The following is a 17,730-nucleotide window of genomic DNA, read 5'->3' as shown; positions in this document are numbered from 1 at the left end:
ATGTGTCTAAGGAATTAAATGTAAAAATTTTTGCTTTGTAAATTGTGTAGTCATTTTTTTAAAAAAAAGTTTAAAGTTTTTTTCTTTCTTCACTCTTAAGTTATTTCAACTTCCTTTGACATCGACCTCTCCCGGTTTTTTTATGGATCCGCTAGCATCTATAGGCATGCTTTCATTCACAACACGACCTCTATCTTTTGGTATCCATAAGTCATCACCACAACAAAAAAAAACTTTTGCAATTCCTTTAAACAATGTTTGCGATATTCTGTTAGGTTAGTTACCACAACTTTATGTAAAAAGTTGCCGAATCTATTATTAATATATAAAAGTAATAGTACTTGGAAATTCCAGTAAAAGCCCTCTTATAAATGTACTGAAACTTTTCTTATTCCACGGGTATAAAAGTCTTTTGTCAAAATAACACAATAATATTGATTTGGCATTTATTGCTGCTGATGTGGCAGTCTCTTATTTTTTGTTGGTTTTTTATTTTTCCTAATTGGTTTATTTATTTCTTTAAATTTACACGTTAAAATATGTAATACCTATGGTTATACCCTACATCATTGAATGGATAAGTTTTATTACTTTGAAAACATCAATTCCTCCACTACCCAAAAAATCAATTCTTTGCGCCCTTTCATTTTTCTATACGTTTCTAAGTTTTGATTCTCACTTTCTCTTTTACACATTTATCGAAAATGTATAGCCATGGAACATGAAAAGCCACTACTCAATAACAATAAACACACCTTCCCATATCTCTTTGATCCATTTTACGAAGTGCATCGTTACAAAAGAGAGAAATACCTCTTCATTTCAATACCACAAAGCATCTGCCTCTCCAACCTTCAATTTTTACTAACAACAAATTTGCAGAAGAAAATAAATGCAGCATCCATCACCAATGGGTACAACAAAACCATGGAGAAAAACAAAAACAGAAGCAGCGAGAACACAAAAAATAGAAGGGAAAAAGCAGTGCTGCCGGAAATCAGATCTGACACGTCCACTCGTGCGAACATCGCTCCGCCTTCGCAAACCCGTTGGCAACTACAACGCGACAACCACCGTAGACGCACAAAGCTTCATCCGACATTCTTGCTTTGTTAATAAACTGTGAGTTCATTGACTTAAAAATGGAGTCACTTTCTACTGGTAATACTATGATGGTAGCCAGGGACTCATCAAACTAGGTTTGTTTCTAACTATATAATTAATTTTATATTTTATTTCAAACTATAAGCTACTGGACTTAATTTTCTATTTAGTTTTTCATTTTGAATCATTCTAATCCTAATTACTATTCTGTGTTAGGTTTTGCTGCAATTAGATATGTTTCACAATGGACTTTCTAGGATGTTCGAGTGCAACACTGTAAAGGGTTATGTTTGGGTTACTCTCAAACTATGTGTGTGTGCTGATGATGTATTGTTTGTTAGATTGTGAAAGTTTTGGATTTATAGGTTCTGAAACTTACTTTTTGTTTGTATGTTTGTTGTTTTTGATTTTGTGTTTTTTTCTCTTTTCAGCATCCTTGAAATCTAAATTTGGTTGGATAAACCAACTCTTGGCATTGCTCTCATGAATTTGAGGTATAAAGATGAATGTGCAGTTGAATCAAGGGGTAAAGGTAGGGAGTTCTGAAACTTATTTATTTGTATTATATATAGCCAGTGTCACCAAGTAGCATTTTAGCGCAACAAAATTATATTCAAATTGCCAAAATTTAGCAATATGAATTTTATGGCAAAGTTTTGTCAAATATAGGTTATATAGTGTTTGATCAAGTTGTATAGTGTTTTTGAAAATAATTTCATTTATTTATATTGCTATTTTATGCAGTCAACGATCCTGATTTTGATACCGAGAGTTAGCCAAGTTGATGTTGCAAGATCTTCTCCGAGTTGTTTGAATCTTGAAGAATGGGCTCATATGCCTCATGCTGCCGATATGTATGTTCTTGGGTAAGTTTTTGATTTTGTAAACTAAATGTGATAATGGTCATAATATGAAATGATTTACATTATACTTCCCTCATGTTTCAAGAAATTGTACCTTTCAATGCTAGAAATGTTTTAGGAACAGAATAAAATGGTTCGGCTAGAAAATGGCTAGCTCTTTTTCGGAAGACGCTAAATAGTTTCCCAGAACAATTGGTGAATGCTACACTAATTTAGTGATCCCTGATCCTATTGTTGAGTTAGATCCTTGCTTAAACTGTTGTTGCAAAGAATCTCTCAAACATGTTGCATTATGTGTCTCTCCAGTCAAAGGTATACTAAGAACATTAACATTCTTGTGACCTTGATAGAATTTAGGTAATGATCCTTGATATAGTTTTGTATCTGTGTACCAAGCACTTATATGAATTCCACCACGATAATTGATTCGGATCTTTTTGTTTGGATTTCTTGCAGTGATTGATAAGTTGAATGTGGTTGATAAGCTATTGTTGCTTGAGAGATTGAACAGCGTGATATGCAGTTCGTTGACAGAGTATTTTGGATAGAAGGTGAGGAAGAGGATTCTGATTACGATGGCGATGGCGATCCTGATGATTAGAATCAATAGGAGGCTGCATAGCCAACAGAAGAATCAGCATCAACAACTTCTTCTTTTCTTTGGTGATTTTAGATAATGGTTCATAGGAATACTAGGTTGTTGTGCAGGAAGAGGTTGACATTTTCATTGAATCAATATTATTTTCAGCCTGGCTGCATTATGTTTGTCTATTATTTATTTGTTTCAAAACATCCTCTCAAAGCTTTATTAAAACTACGGTGTAATTGTTTTCAATCAAAATTTGATCGTTCCGCCCATGATATTGATATATAAATATAAATAATTTTAGCGTTTGATAATTCATTACAATATATTACACATTTTTTTAAACATGAAATATTTGTTAGTCGGACTTAATATCACATATTTAACTCACAGTTTTTTTTAAAAATTTCAATATAAAGAAAAGTTTTATCATACATGCATCACATAATTCAAAATTTAAAACGAGAAACTTTTTAATGATTTTAACATTAAAAACAAAAAATTGAAAACAATTTATTGTCAATCAATACATCTGATTTGATTATAGGTCAACTTTTATTATCAATCAATACTTTTGAAAATAATTAAATTCATTAATTATAGTCAATTTTTATTTATAGGTTTTCAATTTTTATTTATATGTTTGAAAACTATTTATTTAAAATCTGTAATTAAAAGTTTTACACTATTTTTTTAAATTTTATTGTTGATCCAATTTGAAGTAAGTGATAATAAATAAAATAAATTATTTTTGATTGATGTAATTGAAATTTTATTTATATCATTTTACAAATTTGCTTATAAAATCAAATTAATAATAACCAAATTGTCATTTTGATTAGTAATTTTTAAATTTCTTAATAATCTAACTAAATAAAATATATTTAAAAAAAAATTCTCTGATTCAATTTTTTAAATCTAATCAACTATTATAAATTTAATTTTCTTATTAAACCAATAATATTTTTTTATGTACTTATAATATGTTTTATTTTGAAATCTTTATTAATAAATAAAACAAATAATTTTAATTTTCATATTATATGTTTTTTATTTAAATATATTTATAAATAGGAAATTCAATCTTTTTAACTTTTCATTCAAAAGGTAAACTTTTTTAAATCTAAAATTCAATTAAATGATAGTTATAATATTGAATGAAATTATTATTATTGAAAAGTTTTATCTTACATGCATCACATAATTCAAAATTTAAAACGAGAAACTTTTTAATGATTTTAACATTAAAAACAAAAAATTGAAAACAATTTATTGTCAATCAATACTTCTGATTTGATTATAGGTCAACTTTTATTATCAATCAATACTTTTGAAAATAATTAAATTAATTCATTATAGTCAATTTTTATTTATAGGTTTGAAAACTATTTATTTAGAATCTGTCATTAAAAGTTTTACACTATTTTTTAAAATTATATGGTTGATAAAATTTAAAGTAAGTGATAATAAATAAAATAAATTATTTGTGATTGATGTAATTGAAATTTTATTTATATCATTTTAAAAATTTGCTTATAAAATCAAATTAGTAATAACCAAATTGTCATTTTGATTTAATACCAATGTTTTTTTAATTTATTTATAATCTAACTAAATCAAATATATTTTAAAAAAATTCTATGATTCAATTTATTAAATCTAATCAATTATTATAAATTTTAATTTTCTTATTAAATCAATTATATTTTTTATGTACTTATAATATGTTTTATTTTGAAATGTTTATTAATAAATAAAACAAATAATTTTAATTTTCATATTATATGTTTTTTAATTAAATATATTTATAAATAGGAAACTCAATCTTTTAAGCTTTTCATGCAAAAGGTAATTTTTTTTTAAATCTTAAAATCAATTAAATGATAATTATAATATTGAATGAAATTATTATTATTGAAAAGTTTTATCATACATGCATCACATAATTCAAAATTTAAAAAGAGAAACTTTTTAATGATTTTAACATTAAAAACAAAAAATTGAAAACAATTTATTGTCAATCAATACTTCTGATTTGATTATAGGTCAACTTTTATTATCAATCAATACTTTTGAAAATAATTAAATTAATTCATTATAGTCAATTTTTATTTATAGGTTTGAAAACTATTTATTTAGAATCTGTCATTAAAAGTTTTACACTATTTTTTAAAATTATATGGTTGATAAAATTTAAAGTAAGTGATAATAAATAAAATAAATTATTTGTGATTGATGTAATTGAAATTTTATTTATATCATTTTACAAATTATTGTCATTTTGATTTAATACCAATGTTTTTTAAATTTCTTAATAATCTAACTAAATAAAATATATTTAAAAAAATATTATATGATTCAATTTATTAAATCTAATCAATTATTATAAATTTTAATTTTCTTATTAAACCAATTATATTTTTTTATGTTCTTATAATATGTTTTATTTTGAAATGTTTGTTAATAAATAAAACAAATAATTTTAATTTTCATATTATATGTTTTTTATTCAAATATATTTATAAATAGGAAACTCAATTATTTTAGTTTTAGCTTTTCATTCAAAAGTTAAAATTATTTAAATCTTAAATTCAATTAAATGATAATTATAATATTGAATTAAATTATTATTATTGAAATGAAAACTAAATAATTTCTCATAATTATTAATTTAAAATATATTTATAATAAAATTAAAAGTTCGGTATATTAGTAGATTTATACCTAAATTTTTGAATTTTATAAGAAATTAATAAATATGTATTAAATTGTATAAATAAATAAATGTCAAATTGTTATAAAATATTTTAATTGATTTTAGTTATTCTTATATTTGATTTTTTATTTACCAACTTATATGTACACTAATTAATAAATATTAAATTATTTTAATTTTATTTACCTACTTATAATTATTCGATATTCTTAAAACAAAAAGATTTTTGTTTTTTCTCTTTCCTATATAAAATTTAATACTCTATTTAATATTATTTATAGTACATAGGTTTTAAATTTCTATTTTTTATAATTTTACATAATTCAAGATCTAATTACTCTATTAAAATATTTATATTTTTATTATTTGTTTCATTTTAAATATTTTAAGTATACATTAAACGTAGAAACTTTTAATATTTTACGGAGATGTCATATATTTTAGATTTGAAAAAAAATGAGCTAATATCTGAAATAAGGTTAATAAATTGTATTCTCTAACTATGTTTAATTTCTTAAGCATTTGACGGGAGTTGTCATACATTTTACATTTGTAAAAATGAGCTAATATCTTAAATAGGTTTAATAAATTTTTAAAATTAAAACTTTTGGATTCAACCGGGGTTTCTTAACTCATCTCAATTGACGGGTAGATGTGAACGTATGTATGAGATACCAGTTATTGACGAATCATTTTAATGTCTATCTTTTAACTATTTCTTTTGTTACTGTTTTATAAATTTGAAGTTATAAAAATAATTGACGGGTAGATGTGAATGTATCTCTCAGATAACAGTTATTGACTAATCATTTTAATGTCTATCTTTTAACTATTTCTTTTGTTATTGTTTTATAAAATTGAAGTTATAAAAATAATTGTATGATTTATTATAAATATGAATCAATGCTTAAAAATTGATACATATTATTAGTATATAATTGAAATTAAGTGAATATTTATGAAATGCAAAATAAGTTATATTATCTTTCATATTCCAAACACATGAATTAAATTTTGATAAATGATTATAAGTTATAAACATATTAATGTTATCTAACTTAAAATATGATGTCATATTTAATATTTAAGTCATTGATACGTGTAATATGAATCCATATATTTATTGTTTTTACTTAAAAGAGCTAAAAAAATTGATGTATTATTAGCTATTTCATTGTTTGTTATTATATTTTTGGGATGCATTTTGATTAAATATATATGGTTGATTTATATAAAAGAACTTTACAAGTGATATTTGGATACATGTAATGTGAAACCTCGACCAGACCCGTGCGATAGCACGGGTTTCCTACTAGTCTATTATTAATATATAAAAGTAATAGTACTTGGAAATTCCAGTAAAAGCCCTCTTATAAATGTACTGAAACTTTTCTTATTCCACGGGTATAAAAGTCTTTTGTCAAAATAACACAATAATATTGATTTGGCATTTATTGCTGCTGATGTGGCAGTCTCTTATTTTTTGTTGGTTTTTTATTTTTCCTAATTGGTTTATTTATTTCTTTAAATTTACACGTTAAAATATGTAATACCTATGGTTATACCCTACATCATTGAATGGATAAGTTTTATTACTTTGAAAACATCAATTCCTCCACTACCCAAAAAATCAATTCTTTGCGCCCTTTCATTTTTCTATACGTTTCTAAGTTTTGATTCTCACTTTCTCTTTTACACATTTATCGAAAATGTATAGCCATGGAACATGAAAAGCCACTACTCAATAACAATAAACACACCTTCCCATATCTCTTTGATCCATTTTACGAAGTGCATCGTTACAAAAGAGAGAAATACCTCTTCATTTCAATACCACAAAGCATCTGCCTCTCCAACCTTCAATTTTTACTAACAACAAATTTGCAGAAGAAAATAAATGCAGCATCCATCACCAATGGGTACAACAAAACCATGGAGAAAAACAAAAACAGAAGCAGCGAGAACACAAAAAATAGAAGGGAAAAAGCAGTGCTGCCGGAAATCAGATCTGACACGTCCACTCGTGCGAACATCGCTCCGCCTTCGCAAACCCGTTGGCAACTACAACGCGACAACCACCGTAGACGCACAAAGCTTCATCCGACATTCTTGCTTTGTTAATAAACTGTGAGTTCATTGACTTAAAAATGGAGTCACTTTCTACTGGTAATACTATGATGGTAGCCAGGGACTCATCAAACTAGGTTTGTTTCTAACTATATAATTAATTTTATATTTTATTTCAAACTATAAGCTACTGGACTTAATTTTCTATTTAGTTTTTCATTTTGAATCATTCTAATCCTAATTACTATTCTGTGTTAGGTTTTGCTGCAATTAGATATGTTTCACAATGGACTTTCTAGGATGTTCGAGTGCAACACTGTAAAGGGTTATGTTTGGGTTACTCTCAAACTATGTGTGTGTGCTGATGATGTATTGTTTGTTAGATTGTGAAAGTTTTGGATTTATAGGTTCTGAAACTTACTTTTTGTTTGTATGTTTGTTGTTTTTGATTTTGTGTTTTTTTCTCTTTTCAGCATCCTTGAAATCTAAATTTGGTTGGATAAACCAACTCTTGGCATTGCTCTCATGAATTTGAGGTATAAAGATGAATGTGCAGTTGAATCAAGGGGTAAAGGTAGGGAGTTCTGAAACTTATTTATTTGTATTATATATAGCCAGTGTCACCAAGTAGCATTTTAGCGCAACAAAATTGTATTCAAATTGCCAAAATTTAGCAATATGAATTTTATGGCAAAGTTTTGTCAAATATAGGTTATATAGTGTTTGATCAAGTTGTATAGTGTTTTTGAAAATAATTTCATTTATTTATATTGCTATTTTATGCAGTCAACGATCCTGATTTTGATACCGAGAGTTAGCCAAGTTGATGTTGCAAGATCTTCTCCGAGTTGTTTGAATCTTGAAGAATGGGCTCATATGCCTCATGCTGCCGATATGTATGTTCTTGGGTAAGTTTTTGATTTTGTAAACTAAATGTGATAATGGTCATAATATGAAATGATTTACATTATACTTCCCTCATGTTTCAAGAAATTGTACCTTTCAATGCTAGAAATGTTTTAGGAACAGAATAAAATGGTTCGGCTAGAAAATGGCTAGCTCTTTTTCGGAAGACGCTAAATAGTTTCCCAGAACAATTGGTGAATGCTACACTAATTTAGTGATCCCTGATCCTATTGTTGAGTTAGATCCTTGCTTAAACTGTTGTTGCAAAGAATCTCTCAAACATGTTGCATTATGTGTCTCTCCAGTCAAAGGTATACTAAGAACATTAACATTCTTGTGACCTTGATAGAATTTAGGTAATGATCCTTGATATAGTTTTGTATCTGTGTACCAAGCACTTATATGAATTCCACCACGATAATTGATTCGGATCTTTTTGTTTGGATTTCTTGCAGTGATTGATAAGTTGAATGTGGTTGATAAGCTATTGTTGCTTGAGAGATTGAACAGCGTGATATGCAGTTCGTTGACAGAGTATTTTGGATAGAAGGTGAGGAAGAGGATTCTGATTACGATGGCGATGGCGATCCTGATGATTAGAATCAATAGGAGGCTGCATAGCCAACAGAAGAATCAGCATCAACAACTTCTTCTTTTCTTTGGTGATTTTAGATAATGGTTCATAGGAATACTAGGTTGTTGTGCAGGAAGAGGTTGACATTTTCATTGAATCAATATTATTTTCAGCCTGGCTGCATTATGTTTGTCTATTATTTATTTGTTTCAAAACATCCTCTCAAAGCTTTATTAAAACTACGGTGTAATTGTTTTCAATCAAAATTTGATCGTTCCGCCCATGATATTGATATATAAATATAAATAATTTTAGCGTTTGATAATTCATTACAATATATTACACATTTTTTTAAACATGAAATATTTGTTAGTCGGACTTAATATCACATATTTAACTCACAGTTTTTTTTAAAAATTTCAATATAAAGAAAAGTTTTATCATACATGCATCACATAATTCAAAATTTAAAACGAGAAACTTTTTAATGATTTTAACATTAAAAACAAAAAATTGAAAACAATTTATTGTCAATCAATACATCTGATTTGATTATAGGTCAACTTTTATTATCAATCAATACTTTTGAAAATAATTAAATTCATTAATTATAGTCAATTTTTATTTATAGGTTTTCAATTTTTATTTATATGTTTGAAAACTATTTATTTAAAATCTGTAATTAAAAGTTTTACACTATTTTTTTAAATTTTATTGTTGATCCAATTTGAAGTAAGTGATAATAAATAAAATAAATTATTTTTGATTGATGTAATTGAAATTTTATTTATATCATTTTACAAATTTGCTTATAAAATCAAATTAATAATAACCAAATTGTCATTTTGATTAGTAATTTTTAAATTTCTTAATAATCTAACTAAATAAAATATATTTAAAAAAAAATTCTCTGATTCAATTTTTTAAATCTAATCAACTATTATAAATTTAATTTTCTTATTAAACCAATAATATTTTTTTATGTACTTATAATATGTTTTATTTTGAAATCTTTATTAATAAATAAAACAAATAATTTTAATTTTCATATTATATGTTTTTTATTTAAATATATTTATAAATAGGAAATTCAATCTTTTTAACTTTTCATTCAAAAGGTAAACTTTTTTAAATCTAAAATTCAATTAAATGATAGTTATAATATTGAATGAAATTATTATTATTGAAAAGTTTTATCTTACATGCATCACATAATTCAAAATTTAAAACGAGAAACTTTTTAATGATTTTAACATTAAAAACAAAAAATTGAAAACAATTTATTGTCAATCAATACTTCTGATTTGATTATAGGTCAACTTTTATTATCAATCAATACTTTTGAAAATAATTAAATTAATTCATTATAGTCAATTTTTATTTATAGGTTTGAAAACTATTTATTTAGAATCTGTCATTAAAAGTTTTACACTATTTTTTAAAATTATATGGTTGATAAAATTTAAAGTAAGTGATAATAAATAAAATAAATTATTTGTGATTGATGTAATTGAAATTTTATTTATATCATTTTAAAAATTTGCTTATAAAATCAAATTAGTAATAACCAAATTGTCATTTTGATTTAATACCAATGTTTTTTTAATTTATTTATAATCTAACTAAATCAAATATATTTTAAAAAAATTCTATGATTCAATTTATTAAATCTAATCAATTATTATAAATTTTAATTTTCTTATTAAATCAATTATATTTTTTATGTACTTATAATATGTTTTATTTTGAAATGTTTATTAATAAATAAAACAAATAATTTTAATTTTCATATTATATGTTTTTTAATTAAATATATTTATAAATAGGAAACTCAATCTTTTAAGCTTTTCATGCAAAAGGTAATTTTTTTTTAAATCTTAAAATCAATTAAATGATAATTATAATATTGAATGAAATTATTATTATTGAAAAGTTTTATCATACATGCATCACATAATTCAAAATTTAAAAAGAGAAACTTTTTAATGATTTTAACATTAAAAACAAAAAATTGAAAACAATTTATTGTCAATCAATACTTCTGATTTGATTATAGGTCAACTTTTATTATCAATCAATACTTTTGAAAATAATTAAATTAATTCATTATAGTCAATTTTTATTTATAGGTTTGAAAACTATTTATTTAGAATCTGTCATTAAAAGTTTTACACTATTTTTTAAAATTATATGGTTGATAAAATTTAAAGTAAGTGATAATAAATAAAATAAATTATTTGTGATTGATGTAATTGAAATTTTATTTATATCATTTTACAAATTATTGTCATTTTGATTTAATACCAATGTTTTTTAAATTTCTTAATAATCTAACTAAATAAAATATATTTAAAAAAATATTATATGATTCAATTTATTAAATCTAATCAATTATTATAAATTTTAATTTTCTTATTAAACCAATTATATTTTTTTATGTTCTTATAATATGTTTTATTTTGAAATGTTTGTTAATAAATAAAACAAATAATTTTAATTTTCATATTATATGTTTTTTATTCAAATATATTTATAAATAGGAAACTCAATTATTTTAGTTTTAGCTTTTCATTCAAAAGTTAAAATTATTTAAATCTTAAATTCAATTAAATGATAATTATAATATTGAATTAAATTATTATTATTGAAATGAAAACTAAATAATTTCTCATAATTATTAATTTAAAATATATTTATAATAAAATTAAAAGTTCGGTATATTAGTAGATTTATACCTAAATTTTTGAATTTTATAAGAAATTAATAAATATGTATTAAATTGTATAAATAAATAAATGTCAAATTGTTATAAAATATTTTAATTGATTTTAGTTATTCTTATATTTGATTTTTTATTTACCAACTTATATGTACACTAATTAATAAATATTAAATTATTTTAATTTTATTTACCTACTTATAATTATTCGATATTCTTAAAACAAAAAGATTTTTGTTTTTTCTCTTTCCTATATAAAATTTAATACTCTATTTAATATTATTTATAGTACATAGGTTTTAAATTTCTATTTTTTATAATTTTACATAATTCAAGATCTAATTACTCTATTAAAATATTTATATTTTTATTATTTGTTTCATTTTAAATATTTTAAGTATACATTAAACGTAGAAACTTTTAATATTTTACGGAGATGTCATATATTTTAGATTTGAAAAAAAATGAGCTAATATCTGAAATAAGGTTAATAAATTGTATTCTCTAACTATGTTTAATTTCTTAAGCATTTGACGGGAGTTGTCATACATTTTACATTTGTAAAAATGAGCTAATATCTTAAATAGGTTTAATAAATTTTTAAAATTAAAACTTTTGGATTCAACCGGGGTTTCTTAACTCATCTCAATTGACGGGTAGATGTGAACGTATGTATGAGATACCAGTTATTGACGAATCATTTTAATGTCTATCTTTTAACTATTTCTTTTGTTACTGTTTTATAAATTTGAAGTTATAAAAATAATTGACGGGTAGATGTGAATGTATCTCTCAGATAACAGTTATTGACTAATCATTTTAATGTCTATCTTTTAACTATTTCTTTTGTTATTGTTTTATAAAATTGAAGTTATAAAAATAATTGTATGATTTATTATAAATATGAATCAATGCTTAAAAATTGATACATATTATTAGTATATAATTGAAATTAAGTGAATATTTATGAAATGCAAAATAAGTTATATTATCTTTCATATTCCAAACACATGAATTAAATTTTGATAAATGATTATAAGTTATAAACATATTAATGTTATCTAACTTAAAATATGATGTCATATTTAATATTTAAGTCATTGATACGTGTAATATGAATCCATATATTTATTGTTTTTACTTAAAAGAGCTAAAAAAATTGATGTATTATTAGCTATTTCATTGTTTGTTATTATATTTTTGGGATGCATTTTGATTAAATATATATGGTTGATTTATATAAAAGAACTTTACAAGTGATATTTGGATACATGTAATGTGAAACCTCGACCAGACCCGTGCGATAGCACGGGTTTCCTACTAGTCTATTATTAATATATAAAAGTAATAGTACTTGGAAATTCCAGTAAAAGCCCTCTTATAAATGTACTGAAACTTTTCTTATTCCACGGGTATAAAAGTCTTTTGTCAAAATAACACAATAATATTGATTTGGCATTTATTGCTGCTGATGTGGCAGTCTCTTATTTTTTGTTGGTTTTTTATTTTTCCTAATTGGTTTATTTATTTCTTTAAATTTACACGTTAAAATATGTAATACCTATGGTTATACCCTACATCATTGAATGGATAAGTTTTATTACTTTGAAAACATCAATTCCTCCACTACCCAAAAAATCAATTCTTTGCGCCCTTTCATTTTTCTATACGTTTCTAAGTTTTGATTCTCACTTTCTCTTTTACACATTTATCGAAAATGTATAGCCATGGAACATGAAAAGCCACTACTCAATAACAATAAACACACCTTCCCATATCTCTTTGATCCATTTTACGAAGTGCATCGTTACAAAAGAGAGAAATACCTCTTCATTTCAATACCACAAAGCATCTGCCTCTCCAACCTTCAATTTTTACTAACAACAAATTTGCAGAAGAAAATAAATGCAGCATCCATCACCAATGGGTACAACAAAACCATGGAGAAAAACAAAAACAGAAGCAGCGAGAACACAAAAAATAGAAGGGAAAAAGCAGTGCTGCCGGAAATCAGATCTGACACGTCCACTCGTGCGAACATCGCTCCGCCTTCGCAAACCCGTTGGCAACTACAACGCGACAACCACCGTAGACGCACAAAGCTTCATCCGACATTCTTGCTTTGTTAATAAACTGTGAGTTCATTGACTTAAAAATGGAGTCACTTTCTACTGGTAATACTATGATGGTAGCCAGGGACTCATCAAACTAGGTTTGTTTCTAACTATATAATTAATTTTATATTTTATTTCAAACTATAAGCTACTGGACTTAATTTTCTATTTAGTTTTTCATTTTGAATCATTCTAATCCTAATTACTATTCTGTGTTAGGTTTTGCTGCAATTAGATATGTTTCACAATGGACTTTCTAGGATGTTCGAGTGCAACACTGTAAAGGGTTATGTTTGGGTTACTCTCAAACTATGTGTGTGTGCTGATGATGTATTGTTTGTTAGATTGTGAAAGTTTTGGATTTATAGGTTCTGAAACTTACTTTTTGTTTGTATGTTTGTTGTTTTTGATTTTGTGTTTTTTTCTCTTTTCAGCATCCTTGAAATCTAAATTTGGTTGGATAAACCAACTCTTGGCATTGCTCTCATGAATTTGAGGTATAAAGATGAATGTGCAGTTGAATCAAGGGGTAAAGGTAGGGAGTTCTGAAACTTATTTATTTGTATTATATATAGCCAGTGTCACCAAGTAGCATTTTAGCGCAACAAAATTGTATTCAAATTGCCAAAATTTAGCAATATGAATTTTATGGCAAAGTTTTGTCAAATATAGGTTATATAGTGTTTGATCAAGTTGTATAGTGTTTTTGAAAATAATTTCATTTATTTATATTGCTATTTTATGCAGTCAACGATCCTGATTTTGATACCGAGAGTTAGCCAAGTTGATGTTGCAAGATCTTCTCCGAGTTGTTTGAATCTTGAAGAATGGGCTCATATGCCTCATGCTGCCGATATGTATGTTCTTGGGTAAGTTTTTGATTTTGTAAACTAAATGTGATAATGGTCATAATATGAAATGATTTACATTATACTTCCCTCATGTTTCAAGAAATTGTACCTTTCAATGCTAGAAATGTTTTAGGAACAGAATAAAATGGTTCGGCTAGAAAATGGCTAGCTCTTTTTCGGAAGACGCTAAATAGTTTCCCAGAACAATTGGTGAATGCTACACTAATTTAGTGATCCCTGATCCTATTGTTGAGTTAGATCCTTGCTTAAACTGTTGTTGCAAAGAATCTCTCAAACATGTTGCATTATGTGTCTCTCCAGTCAAAGGTATACTAAGAACATTAACATTCTTGTGACCTTGATAGAATTTAGGTAATGATCCTTGATATAGTTTTGTATCTGTGTACCAAGCACTTATATGAATTCCACCACGATAATTGATTCGGATCTTTTTGTTTGGATTTCTTGCAGTGATTGATAAGTTGAATGTGGTTGATAAGCTATTGTTGCTTGAGAGATTGAACAGCGTGATATGCAGTTCGTTGACAGAGTATTTTGGATAGAAGGTGAGGAAGAGGATTCTGATTACGATGGCGATGGCGATCCTGATGATTAGAATCAATAGGAGGCTGCATAGCCAACAGAAGAATCAGCATCAACAACTTCTTCTTTTCTTTGGTGATTTTAGATAATGGTTCATAGGAATACTAGGTTGTTGTGCAGGAAGAGGTTGACATTTTCATTGAATCAATATTATTTTCAGCCTGGCTGCATTATGTTTGTCTATTATTTATTTGTTTCAAAACATCCTCTCAAAGCTTTATTAAAACTACGGTGTAATTGTTTTCAATCAAAATTTGATCGTTCCGCCCATGATATTGATATATAAATATAAATAATTTTAGCGTTTGATAATTCATTACAATATATTACACATTTTTTTAAACATGAAATATTTGTTAGTCGGACTTAATATCACATATTTAACTCACAGTTTTTTTTAAAAATTTCAATATAAAGAAAAGTTTTATCATACATGCATCACATAATTCAAAATTTAAAACGAGAAACTTTTTAATGATTTTAACATTAAAAACAAAAAATTGAAAACAATTTATTGTCAATCAATACATCTGATTTGATTATAGGTCAACTTTTATTATCAATCAATACTTTTGAAAATAATTAAATTCATTAATTATAGTCAATTTTTATTTATAGGTTTTCAATTTTTATTTATATGTTTGAAAACTATTTATTTAAAATCTGTAATTAAAAGTTTTACACTATTTTTTTAAATTTTATTGTTGATCCAATTTGAAGTAAGTGATAATAAATAAAATAAATTATTTTTGATTGATGTAATTGAAATTTTATTTATATCATTTTACAAATTTGCTTATAAAATCAAATTAATAATAACCAAATTGTCATTTTGATTAGTAATTTTTAAATTTCTTAATAATCTAACTAAATAAAATATATTTAAAAAAAAATTCTCTGATTCAATTTTTTAAATCTAATCAACTATTATAAATTTAATTTTCTTATTAAACCAATAATATTTTTTTATGTACTTATAATATGTTTTATTTTGAAATCTTTATTAATAAATAAAACAAATAATTTTAATTTTCATATTATATGTTTTTTATTTAAATATATTTATAAATAGGAAATTCAATCTTTTTAACTTTTCATTCAAAAGGTAAACTTTTTTAAATCTAAAATTCAATTAAATGATAGTTATAATATTGAATGAAATTATTATTATTGAAAAGTTTTATCTTACATGCATCACATAATTCAAAATTTAAAACGAGAAACTTTTTAATGATTTTAACATTAAAAACAAAAAATTGAAAACAATTTATTGTCAATCAATACTTCTGATTTGATTATAGGTCAACTTTTATTATCAATCAATACTTTTGAAAATAATTAAATTAATTCATTATAGTCAATTTTTATTTATAGGTTTGAAAACTATTTATTTAGAATCTGTCATTAAAAGTTTTACACTATTTTTTAAAATTATATGGTTGATAAAATTTAAAGTAAGTGATAATAAATAAAATAAATTATTTGTGATTGATGTAATTGAAATTTTATTTATATCATTTTAAAAATTTGCTTATAAAATCAAATTAGTAATAACCAAATTGTCATTTTGATTTAATACCAATGTTTTTTTAATTTATTTATAATCTAACTAAATCAAATATATTTTAAAAAAATTCTATGATTCAATTTATTAAATCTAATCAATTATTATAAATTTTAATTTTCTTATTAAATCAATTATATTTTTTATGTACTTATAATATGTTTTATTTTGAAATGTTTATTAATAAATAAAACAAATAATTTTAATTTTCATATTATATGTTTTTTAATTAAATATATTTATAAATAGGAAACTCAATCTTTTAAGCTTTTCATGCAAAAGGTAATTTTTTTTTAAATCTTAAAATCAATTAAATGATAATTATAATATTGAATGAAATTATTATTATTGAAAAGTTTTATCATACATGCATCACATAATTCAAAATTTAAAAAGAGAAACTTTTTAATGATTTTAACATTAAAAACAAAAAATTGAAAACAATTTATTGTCAATCAATACTTCTGATTTGATTATAGGTCAACTTTTATTATCAATCAATACTTTTGAAAATAATTAAATTAATTCATTATAGTCAATTTTTATTTATAGGTTTGAAAACTATTTATTTAGAATCTGTCATTAAAAGTTTTACACTATTTTTTAAAATTATATGGTTGATAAAATTTAAAGTAAGTGATAATAAATAAAATAAATTATTTGTGATTGATGTAATTGAAATTTTATTTATATCATTTTACAAATTATTGTCATTTTGATTTAATACCAATGTTTTTTAAATTTCTTAATAATCTAACTAAATAAAATATATTTAAAAAAATATTATATGATTCAATTTATTAAATCTAATCAATTATTATAAATTTTAATTTTCTTATTAAACCAATTATATTTTTTTATGTTCTTATAATATGTTTTATTTTGAAATGTTTGTTAATAAATAAAACAAATAATTTTAATTTTCATATTATATGTTTTTTATTCAAATATATTTATAAATAGGAAACTCAATTATTTTAGTTTTAGCTTTTCATTCAAAAGTTAAAATTATTTAAATCTTAAATTCAATTAAATGATAATTATAATATTGAATTAAATTATT

General features: G+C 23.7%; 3 long non-coding RNA genes across 6 annotated transcripts; all 3 read left to right on the top strand.

Moving 5' to 3' along the window:
* Positions 1–609: 609 nt before the first annotated feature.
* On the top strand, positions 610–2,809 carry LOC131617757 (uncharacterized). Of its 2 annotated transcripts, XR_009288672.1 has the most exons (5): positions 610–1,199; positions 1,321–1,431; positions 1,536–1,636; positions 1,849–1,970; positions 2,424–2,808. It is a non-coding gene; the product is annotated as an uncharacterized LOC131617757 (long non-coding RNA). The 2 variants fall into 2 exon arrangements; XR_009288671.1 differs by having other exon boundaries at positions 1,321–1,636; positions 2,424–2,809.
* Positions 2,810–6,883: 4,074 nt separating this feature from the next.
* On the top strand, positions 6,884–9,082 carry LOC131617747 (uncharacterized). Of its 2 annotated transcripts, XR_009288670.1 has the most exons (5): positions 6,884–7,473; positions 7,595–7,705; positions 7,810–7,910; positions 8,123–8,244; positions 8,698–9,082. It is a non-coding gene; the product is annotated as an uncharacterized LOC131617747 (long non-coding RNA). The 2 variants fall into 2 exon arrangements; XR_009288669.1 differs by having other exon boundaries at positions 7,595–7,910.
* A 4,075-nt stretch (positions 9,083–13,157) lies between these two features.
* On the top strand, positions 13,158–15,357 carry LOC131617735 (uncharacterized). 2 transcript variants are annotated; one of them, XR_009288667.1, is made up of 5 exons: positions 13,158–13,747; positions 13,869–13,979; positions 14,084–14,184; positions 14,397–14,518; positions 14,972–15,356. It is a non-coding gene; the product is annotated as an uncharacterized LOC131617735 (long non-coding RNA). The 2 variants fall into 2 exon arrangements; XR_009288666.1 differs by having other exon boundaries at positions 13,869–14,184; positions 14,972–15,357.
* The last annotated feature ends 2,373 nt before the right edge of the window (positions 15,358–17,730 follow it).

Source organism: Vicia villosa, linkage group LG1 (genome assembly GCF_029867415.1).
Source record: "Vicia villosa cultivar HV-30 ecotype Madison, WI linkage group LG1, Vvil1.0, whole genome shotgun sequence".
Lineage (NCBI taxonomy): Eukaryota > Viridiplantae > Streptophyta > Magnoliopsida > Fabales > Fabaceae > Vicia > Vicia villosa.
The sequence above is the reverse complement of the archived record's forward strand: the minus strand, read 5'-3'. Positions and strand labels throughout refer to the sequence as shown.